Genomic DNA, 10,116 nt, shown 5'->3' with positions numbered 1-10,116 from the left:
TCTTCTTTTTAAACATTTTTCGCAGTTTGTCTGGTTACTGATTTCTTCTTTTTAAACATTTTTCGCCGTTTTTCTGGTTACTGATTTCTTCTTTTTAAACATTTTTCGCCGTTTTTCTGGTTACTGATTTCTTCTTTTTAAACATTTTTCTAAGTTTTTCTGGTTACTCATTTCTTCTTTTTAAACATTTTTCTAAGTTTTTCTGGTTACTGATTTCTTCTTTTTAAACATTTTTCTAAGTTTTTCTGGTTACTCATTTCTTCTTTTTAAACATTTTTCTAAGTTTTTCTGGTTACTCACTTCTTCTTTTTAAACATTTTTCGCCGTTTTTCTGGTTACTGATTTCTTCTTTTTAAACATTTTTCTAAGTTTTTCTGGTTACTCATTTCTTCTTTTTAAACATTTTTCTAAGTTTTTCTGGTTACTCATTTCTTCTTTTTAAACATTTTTCTAAGTTTTTCTGGTTACTGATTTCTTCTTTTTAAACATTTTTCTAAGTTTTTCTGGTTACTGATTTCTTCTTTTTAAACATTTTTCTAAGTTTTCCTGGTTACTCATTTCTTCTTTTTAAACATTTTTCTAAGTTTTCCTGGTTACTCATTTCTTCTTTTTAAACATTTTTCTAAGTTTTCCTGGTTACTGATTTCTTCTTTTTAAACATTTTTCGCAGTTTTTCTGGTTACTGATTTCTTCTTTTTAAACATTTTTTCGCAGTTTGTCTGGTTACTGATTTCTTCTTTTTAAACATTTTTCGCCGTTTTTCTGGTTACTGATTTCTTCTTTTTAAACATTTTTCGCCGTTTTTCTGGTTACTGATTTCTTCTTTTTAAGCATTTTTCTAAGTTTTTCTGGTTACTCATTTCTTCTTTTTAAACATTTTTCTAAGTTTTTCTGGTTACTGATTTCTTCTTTTTAAACATTTTTCTAAGTTTTTCTGGTTACTCATTTCTTCTTTTTAAACATTTTTCTAAGTTTTTCTGGTTACTCACTTCTTCTTTTTAAACATTTTTCTAAGTTTTTCTGGTTACTGATTTCTTCTTTTTAAACATTTTTCGCCGTTTTTCTGGTTACTGATTTCTTCTTTTTAAACATTTTTCTAAGTTTTTCTGGTTACTCATTTCTTCTTTTTAAACATTTTTCTAAGTTTTTCTGGTTACTGATTTCTTCTTTTTAAACATTTTTCTAAGTTTTCCTGGTTACTGATTTCTTCTTTTTAAACATTTTTCGCAGTTTTTCTGGTTACTGATTTCTTCTTTTTAAACATTTTTCTAAGTTTTCCTGGTTACTGATTTCTTCTTTTTAAACATTTTTCGCAGTTTTTCTGGTTACTGATTTCTTCTTTTTAAACATTTTTCTAAGTTTTTCTGGTTACTGATTTCTTCTTTTTAAACATTTTTCTAAGTTTTTCTGGTTACTCACTTCTTCTTTTTAAACATTTTTCTAAGTTTTCCTGGTTACTGATTTCTTCTTTTTAAACATTTTTCGCAGTTTGTCTGGTTACTGATTTCTTCTTTTTAAACATTTTTCGCAGTTTTTCTGGTTACTGATTTCTTCTTTTTAAACATTTTTCTAAGTTTTTCTGGTTACTCACTTCTTCTTTTATAACATTTTTCTAAGTTTTCCTGGTTACTGATTTCTTCTTTTTAAACATTTTTCTAAGTTTTCCTGGTTACTGATTTCTTCTTTTTAAACATTTTTCTAAGTTTTCCTGGTTACTGATTTCTTCTTTTTAAACATTTTTCTAAGTTTTTCTGGTTACTCATTTCTTCTTTTTAAACATTTTTCGCAGTTTTTCTGGTTACTGATTTCTTCTTTTTAAACATTTTCCTAAGTTTTCCTGGTTACTGATTTCTTCTTTTTAAACATTTTTCTAAGTTTTCCTGGTTACTCATTTCTTCTTTTTGATCATTTTTCTAAGTTTTCCTGGTTACTGATTTCTTCGTTTTGAACATTTTTCTAAGTTTTCCTGGTTACTCACTTCTTCTTTTCAAACATTTTTCTTCGTTTTTCTGTTTACTCATTTAGCACTTTCAGGCACTTTCCCATCATTTCCTCGTTCCCGATTTCACCCTTTAAAACGCTTTCGGGCATTTCCCTAAGTTTTGCGGTTCACTCGTTTGGGACTCACTGACACCTTCTCTAGCTTCCCTGCTCACTTTTTTCGTACTGTTGAGAAAATTCGAACCCTTTCCTTAACTATGCCGGTTACTGACTTCACCGCTTCAGACCCTTGTCCCCGTAATGAAAGATACCATTTCCCACCGTGGGAAATGCACGAAAATCGGACTGAACACGGGGGAGGCTCCCCCCTCGAAGGCGAGACCGTCGGCAGAACCGCCGGGTCAAACCCGGCCGAGCTACCCGGCTTACAAGTCTCAAAGTCGGTATGAGCAGTCACGTCCACCCCCATTCCCTTTTGGACCACTTCCCACGGTTCCAAATGCATGAAAATCGGCCTGTACACGGGGGAGGCACCCGCCTCGAAGACGAGACCGTCGGCAGAACCGCCGGGTCAAACCCGGCTGAGCTACCCGGCTCGGAAGCGCCAAAGTCGGGTTGAGCAGTCACATTCACTCCCATCGACGTTTGGACCACTTCCCACGGTTCGAAATGCACGGAAATCGGCCTGTACACGGGGGAGGCACCCGCCTCGAAGAGGAGACTGTCGGCAGAACCGCCGGGTCAAACCCGGCTGTGCTAACCGGCTCGGAAGCGCCAAAGTCGGGTTGAGCAGTCACATTCACTCCCATCCCCTTTTGGGCAACTTCCCACGGTTGGAAATGCATGGAAATCGGACTGAACACGGGGGAGGCTCCCCCCTCGAAGGCGAGACCGTCGGCAGAACCGCAGGATCAAACCCGGCTGAGCTACCCGGCTTACAAGTCTCAAAGTCGGTATGAGCAGACACGTCCACCCCCATTCCCTTTTGGACCACTTCCCACGGTTCGAAATGCATGAAAATCGGCCTGTATACGGGGGAGGCACCCGCCTCGAAGACGAGACCGTCGGCAGACCCGCCGGGTCAAACCCGGCTGAGCTACCCGGCTCGGAAGCGCCAAAGTCGGGTTGAGCAGTCACATTCACTCCCATCCCCTTTTGGACCACTTCCCACGGTTCGAAATGCACGAAAATCGGCCTGTACACGGGGGAGGCACCCGCCTCGAAGACGAGACCGTCGGCAGAACCGCCGGAACAAACCCGGCTGAGCTACCCGGCTTACAAGTCTCAAAGTCGGTATGAGCAGACACGTCCACCCCCATTCCCTTTTGGACCACTTCCCACGGTTCGAAATGCATGAAAATCGGCCTGTATACGGGGGAGGCACCCGCCTCGAAGACGAGACCGTCGGCAGACCCGCCGGGTCAAACCCGGCTGAGCTACCCGGCTCGGAAGCGCCAAAGTCGGGTTGAGCAGTCACATTCACTCCCATCCCCTTTTGAACCTCTTCCCACCGTTGGAAATGCACGAAAATCGGCCTGTACACGGGGGAGGCTCCCCCCTCGAAGGCGAGACCGTCGGCAGAACCGCCGGGTCAAACCCGGCTGAGCTACCCGGCTTACAAGTCTCGAAGTCGGGTTGAGCAGTCACATTCACTCCCATCGACTTTTGGGCAACTTCCCACCGTTGCAAATGCATGAAAATCGGCCTGTACACGGGGGAGGCACCCGCCTCGAAGTCGAGACCGTCGGCAGAACCGCCGGGTCCAACCCGGCTGAGCTACCCGGCTTACAAGTCTCAAAGCCGGGTTGGGCAGTCACGTTCACCCCCATTCCCTTTTGGATCACTTCCCACGGTTCGAAATGCACGAAAACCGGCCTGTACACGGGGGAGGGTCCGCCCTCGAAGGCGAGACCGTCGGCAGAACCGCCGGGTCAAACCTGGCTGAGCTACCCGGCTTACAAGTCTCAAAGTCGGGTTGAGCAGTCACGTTCACTCCCATCGACTTTTAGACCACTTCCCACGGTTCGAAATGCACGAAAATCGGCCTGTACACGGGGGAGGCACCCGCCTCGAAGACGAGACCGTCGGCAGAACCGCCGGGTCAAACCCGGCCGAGCTACCCGGGTTAGAAGCCTCAGAGTCGGGTTGAGCAGTCACGTTCACTCCCATCGACTTTTAGACCACTTCCCACGGTTGGAAATGCACGAAAATCGGCCTGTACACGGGGGTGGCATCCGCCTCGAAGACGAGACCGTCGGCAGAACCGCCGGGTCAAACCCGGCTGAGCTACCCGGCTTACAAGTCTCAAAGTCGGGTTGAGCAGTCACATTCACTCCCATCGACTTTTGGGCAACTTCCCACGGTTCGAAATGCACAAGATTCGGCCTGAACACGGGGGACGCTCCCCCCTCGAAGGCGAGACCGTCGGCAGAACCGCCGGGTCAAACCCGGCTGAGCTACCCGGCTCGGAAGCGCCAAAGTCGGTATGAGCAGTCACGTTCACTCCCATCCCCTTTTGGACCGCTTCCCACGGTACGAAATGCATGAAAATCGGCCTGTACACGGGGGAGGCACCCGCCTCGAAGACGAGACCGTCGGCAGAACCGCCGGGTCCAACCCGGCTGAGCTACCCGGCTTACAAGTCTCAAAGTCGGGTTGAGCAGTCACATTCACTCCCATCGACTTTTGGGCAACTTCCCACGGTTCGAAATGCACAAAATTCGGCCTGAACACGGGGGACGCTCCCCCCTCGAAGGCGAGACCGTCGGCAGAACCGCCGGGTCAAACCCGGCTGAGCTACCCGGCTTAAAAGTCTCAAAGTCGGTATGAGCAGTCACATTCACCCCCATTCCCTTTTGGACCACTTCCCACGGTTGGAAATGCATGAAAATCGGCCTGGACACGGGGGAGGCTCCCCCCTCGATGACGAGACCGTCGGCAGAACCGCCGGAACAAACCCGGCTGAGCTACCCGGCTTACAAGTCTCAAAGTCGGTATGAGCAGACACGTCCACCCCCATTCCCTTTTGGACCACTTCCCACCGTTGGAAATGCACGAAAATCGGCCTGTACACGGGGGAGGCACCGGCCTCGAAGACGAGACCGTCGGCAGAACCGCCGGATCAAACCCGGCCGAGCTACCCGGGTTAGAAGCCTCAGAGTCGGGTTGAGCAGTCACATTCACTCCCATCCCCTTTTGAACCTCTTCCCACCGTTGGAAATGCACGAAAATCGGCCTGTACACGGGGGAGGCTCCCCCCTCGAAGGCGAGACCGTCGGCAGAACCGCCGGGTCAAACCCGGCTGAGCTACCCGGCTTAAAAGTCTCAAAGTCGGGTTGAGCAGTCACATTCACTCCCATCGACTTTTGGGCAACTTCCCACCGTTGCAAATGCATGAAAATCGGCCTGTACACGGGGGAGGCTCCGCCCTCGAAGGCGAGACCGACGGCAGAACCGCCGGGTCAAACCCGGCCGGGCTACCCGGGTTAGAAGCCTCAGAGTCGGGTTGAGCAGTCGCATTCACCCCCATCCCCTTTTGAACCTCTTCCCACCGTTGGAAATGCACGAAAATCGGCCTGTACACGGGGGAGGCACCGGCCTCGAAGACGAGACCGTCGGCAGAACCGCCGGATCAAACCCGGCCGAGCTACCCGGGTTAGAAGCCTCAGAGTCGGGTTGAGCAGTCACATTCACTCCCATCCCCTTTTGAACCTCTTCCCACCGTTGGAAATGCACGGAAATCGGCCTGTACACGGGGGAGGCTCCCCCCTCGAAGGCGAGACCGTCGGCAGAACCGCCGGGTCAAACCCGGCTGAGCTACCCGGCTTACAAGTCTCAAAGTCGGTATGAGCAGACACGTCCACCCCCATTCCCTTTTGGACCACTTCCCACCGTTGGAAATGCACGAAAATCGGCCTGTACACGGGGGAGGCACCGGCCTCGAAGACGAGACCGTCGGCAGACCCGCCGGATCAAACCCGGCCGAGCTACCCGGGTTAGAAGCCTCAGAGTCGGGTTGAGCAGTCACATTCACTCCCATCCCCTTTTGAACCTCTTCCCACCGTTGGAAATGCACGAAAATCGGCCTGTACACGGGGGAGGCTCCCCCCTCGAAGGCGAGACCGTCGGCAGAACCGCCGGGTCAAACCCGGCTGAGCTACCCGGCTTAAAAGTCTCAAAGTCGGGTTGAGCAGTCACATTCACTCCCATCGACTTTTGGGCAACTTCCCACCGTTGCAAATGCATGAAAATCGGCCTGTACACGGGGGAGGCTCCGCCCTCGAAGGCGAGACCGACGGCAGAACCGCCGGGTCAAACCCGGCCGGGCTACCCGGCTCGGAAGCGCCAAAGTCGGGTTGAGCAGTCACATTCACCCCCATCCCCTTTTGGGCCACTTCCCACGGTTCGAAATGCATGAAAATCGGCCTGTACACGGGGGACGCTCCCCCCTCGAAGGCGAGGCAGTCGGCAGAACCGCCGGGTCAAACCCGGCTGAGCTACCCGGGTTAGATGCCTCAAAGTCGGGTTGAGCAGTCACATTCACCCCCATCCCCTTTCGGCCCCCTTCCCACGGTTGGAAATGCATGAAAATCGGCCTGTACACGGTGGGCGCTCCCCCCTCGAAGGTGAGACCTTCGGCAGAACCGCCGGGTCAAATCCTGCCGAGCTACCCGCGTTAGAGGTCTCAATGTCGGCTTCAGCAGTCACATTCAATCCCATTCCCGTTTGGACCTCTTCCCGCCGATGGAAATGCACAAAATTCGGCCTGAACACGCGGGGCGCTCCCCCCTCGAAGGCGAGACCGTCGCCAGAACCGCCGGGTCAAATCCGGCTGAGCTACCCGCGTTACAGGTCTCAAAGTCGGGTTGAGCAGTCACGTTCACCCCCATCCCCTTTCGGACCCCTTCCCACGGTTGGAAATGCATGAAAATCGGCCTGTACACGGTGGGCGCTCCCCCCTCGAAGGTGAGACCTTCGGCAGAACCGCCGGGTCAAATCCGGCCGAGCTACCCGCGTTAGAGGTCTCAATGTCGGCTTCAGCAGTCACATTCAATCCCATTCCCGTTTGGACCTCTTCCCGCCGATGGAAATGCACAAAATTCGGCCTGAACACGCGGGACGCTCCCCCCTCGAAGGTGAGACCTTCGGCAGAACCGCCGGGTCAAATCCGGCCGAGCTACCCGCGTTAGAGGTCTCAATGTCGGCTTCAGCAGTCACATTCAATCCCATTCCCGTTTGGACCTCTTCCCGCCGATGGAAATGCACAAAATTCGGCCTGAACACGCGGGACGCTCCCCCCTCGAAGGCGAGACCGTCGCCAGAACCGCCGGGTCAAATCCGGCTGAGCTACCCGCGTTACAGGTCTCAAAGTCGGGTTGAGCAGTCACGTTCACCCCCATCCCCTTTCGGCCCCCTTCCCACGGTTGGAAATGCATGAAAATCGGCCTGTACACGGTGGGCGCTCCCCCCTCGAAGGTGAGACCTTCGGCAGAACCGCCGGGTCAAATCCTGCCGAGCTACCCGCGTTAGAGGTCTCAATGTCGGCTTCAGCAGTCACATTCAATCCCATTCCCGTTTGGACCTCTTCCCGCCGATGGAAATGCACAAAATTCGGCCTGAACACGCGGGGCGCTCCCCCCTCGAAGGCGAGACCGTCGCCAGAACCGCCGGGTCAAATCCGGCTGAGCTACCCGCGTTACAGGTCTCAAAGTCGGGTTGAGCAGTCACGTTCACCCCCATCCCCTTTCGGACCCCTTCCCACGGTTGGAAATGCATGAAAATCGGCCTGTACACGGTGGGCGCTCCCCCCTCGAAGGTGAGACCTTCGGCAGAACCGCCGGGTCAAATCCGGCCGAGCTACCCGCGTTAGAGGTCTCAATGTCGGCTTCAGCAGTCACATTCAATCCCATTCCCGTTTGGACCTCTTCCCGCCGATGGAAATGCACAAAATTCGGCCTGAACACGCGGGACGCTCCCCCCTCGAAGGCGAGACCGTCGCCAGAACCGCCGGGTCAAATCCGGCTGAGCTACCCGCGTTACAGGTCTCAAAGTCGGGTTGAGCAGTCACGTTCACCCCCATCCCCTTTCGGCCCCCTTCCCACGGTTGGAAATGCATGAAAATCGGCCTGTACACGGTGGGCGCTCCCCCCTCGAAGGTGAGACCTTCGGCAGAACCGCCGGGTCAAATCCTGCCGAGCTACCCGCGTTAGAGGTCTCAATGTCGGCTTCAGCAGTCACATTCAATCCCATTCCCGTTTGGACCTCTTCCCGCCGATGGAAATGCACAAAATTCGGCCTGAACACGCGGGGCGCTCCCCCCTCGAAGGCGAGACCGTCGCCAGAACCGCCGGGTCAAATCCGGCTGAGCTACCCGCGTTACAGGTCTCAAAGTCGGGTTGAGCAGTCACGTTCACCCCCATCCCCTTTCGGACCCCTTCCCACGGTTGGAAATGCATGAAAATCGGCCTGTACACGGTGGGCGCTCCCCCCTCGAAGGTGAGACCTTCGGCAGAACCGCCGGGTCAAATCCGGCCGAGCTACCCGCGTTAGAGGTCTCAATGTCGGCTTCAGCAGTCACATTCAATCCCATTCCCGTTTGGACCTCTTCCCGCCGATGGAAATGCACAAAATTCGGCCTGAACACGCGGGACGCTCCCCCCTCGAAGGTGAGACCTTCGGCAGAACCGCCGGGTCAAATCCGGCCGAGCTACCCGCGTTAGAGGTCTCAATGTCGGCTTCAGCAGTCACATTCAATCCCATTCCCGTTTGGACCTCTTCCCGCCGATGGAAATGCACAAAATTCGGCCTGAACACGCGGGACGCTCCCCCCTCGAAGGCGAGACCGTCGCCAGAACCGCCGGGTCAAATCCGGCTGAGCTACCCGCGTTACAGGTCTCAAAGTCGGGTTGAGCAGTCACGTTCACCCCCATCCCCTTTCGGACCCCTTCCCACGGTTGGAAATGCATGAAAATCGGCCTGTACACGGTGGGCGCTCCCCCCTCGAAGGTGAGACCTTCGGCAGAACCGCCGGGTCAAATCCGGCCGAGCTACCCGCGTTAGAGGTCTCAATGTCGGCTTCAGCAGTCACATTCAATCCCATTCCCGTTTGGACCTCTTCCCGCCGATGGAAATGCACAAAATTCGGCCTGAACACGCGGGACGCTCCCCCCTCGAAGGTGAGACCTTCGGCAGAACCGCCGGGTCAAATCCGGCCGAGCTACCCGCGTTAGAGGTCTCAATGTCGGCTTCAGCAGTCACATTCAATCCCATTCCCGTTTGGACCTCTTCCCGCCGATGGAAATGCACAAAATTCGGCCTGAACACGCGGGACGCTCCCCCCTCGAAGGCGAGACCGTCGCCAGAACCGCCGGGTCAAATCCGGCTGAGCTACCCGCGTTAGAGGTCTCAAAGTCGGGTTGAGCAGTCACGTTCACCCCCATCCCCTTTCGGACCCCTTCCCACGGTTGGAAATGCATGAAAATCGGCCTGTACACGGTGGGCGCTCCCCCCTCGAAGCTGAGACCTTCGGCAGAACCGCCGGGTCAAATCCGGCCGAGCTACCCGCGTTAGAGGTCTCAATGTCGGCTTCAGCAGTCACATTCAATCCCATTCCCGTTTGGACCTCTTCCCGCCGATGGAAATGCACAAAACTCGGCCTGAACACGCGGGACGCTCCCCCCTCGAAGGTGAGACCTTCGGCAGAACCGCCGGGTCAAATCCGGCCGAGCTACCCGCGTTAGAGGTCTCAATGTCGGCTTCAGCAGTCACATTCAATCCCATTCCCGTTTGGACCTCTTCCCGCCGATGGAAATGCACAAAATTCGGCCTGAACACGCGGGACGCTCCCCCCTCGAAGGCGAGACCGTCGCCAGAACCGCCGGGTCAAATCCGGCCGAGCTACCCGCGTTAGAGGTCTCAATGTCGGCTTCAGCAGTCACATTCAATCCCATTCCCTTTTGGAACACTTCCCGCCGTTAACAATGCACGATATTCGGCCTGAACACGCGGGACGCTCCCCCCTCGAAGGTGAGACCTTCGGCAGAACCGCCGGGTCAAATCCTGCCGAGCTACCCGCGTTAGAGGTCTCAATGTCGGCTTCAGCAGTCACATTCAATCCCATTCCCGTTTGGACCTCTTCCCGCCGATGGAAATGCACAAAATTCGGCCTGAACACGC

This window comes from Chiloscyllium punctatum, unplaced genomic scaffold, assembly GCF_047496795.1.
Source record: "Chiloscyllium punctatum isolate Juve2018m unplaced genomic scaffold, sChiPun1.3 scaffold_917, whole genome shotgun sequence".
NCBI lineage: Eukaryota > Metazoa > Chordata > Chondrichthyes > Orectolobiformes > Hemiscylliidae > Chiloscyllium > Chiloscyllium punctatum.
The sequence above is the reverse complement of the archived record's forward strand: the minus strand, read 5'-3'. Positions refer to the sequence as shown.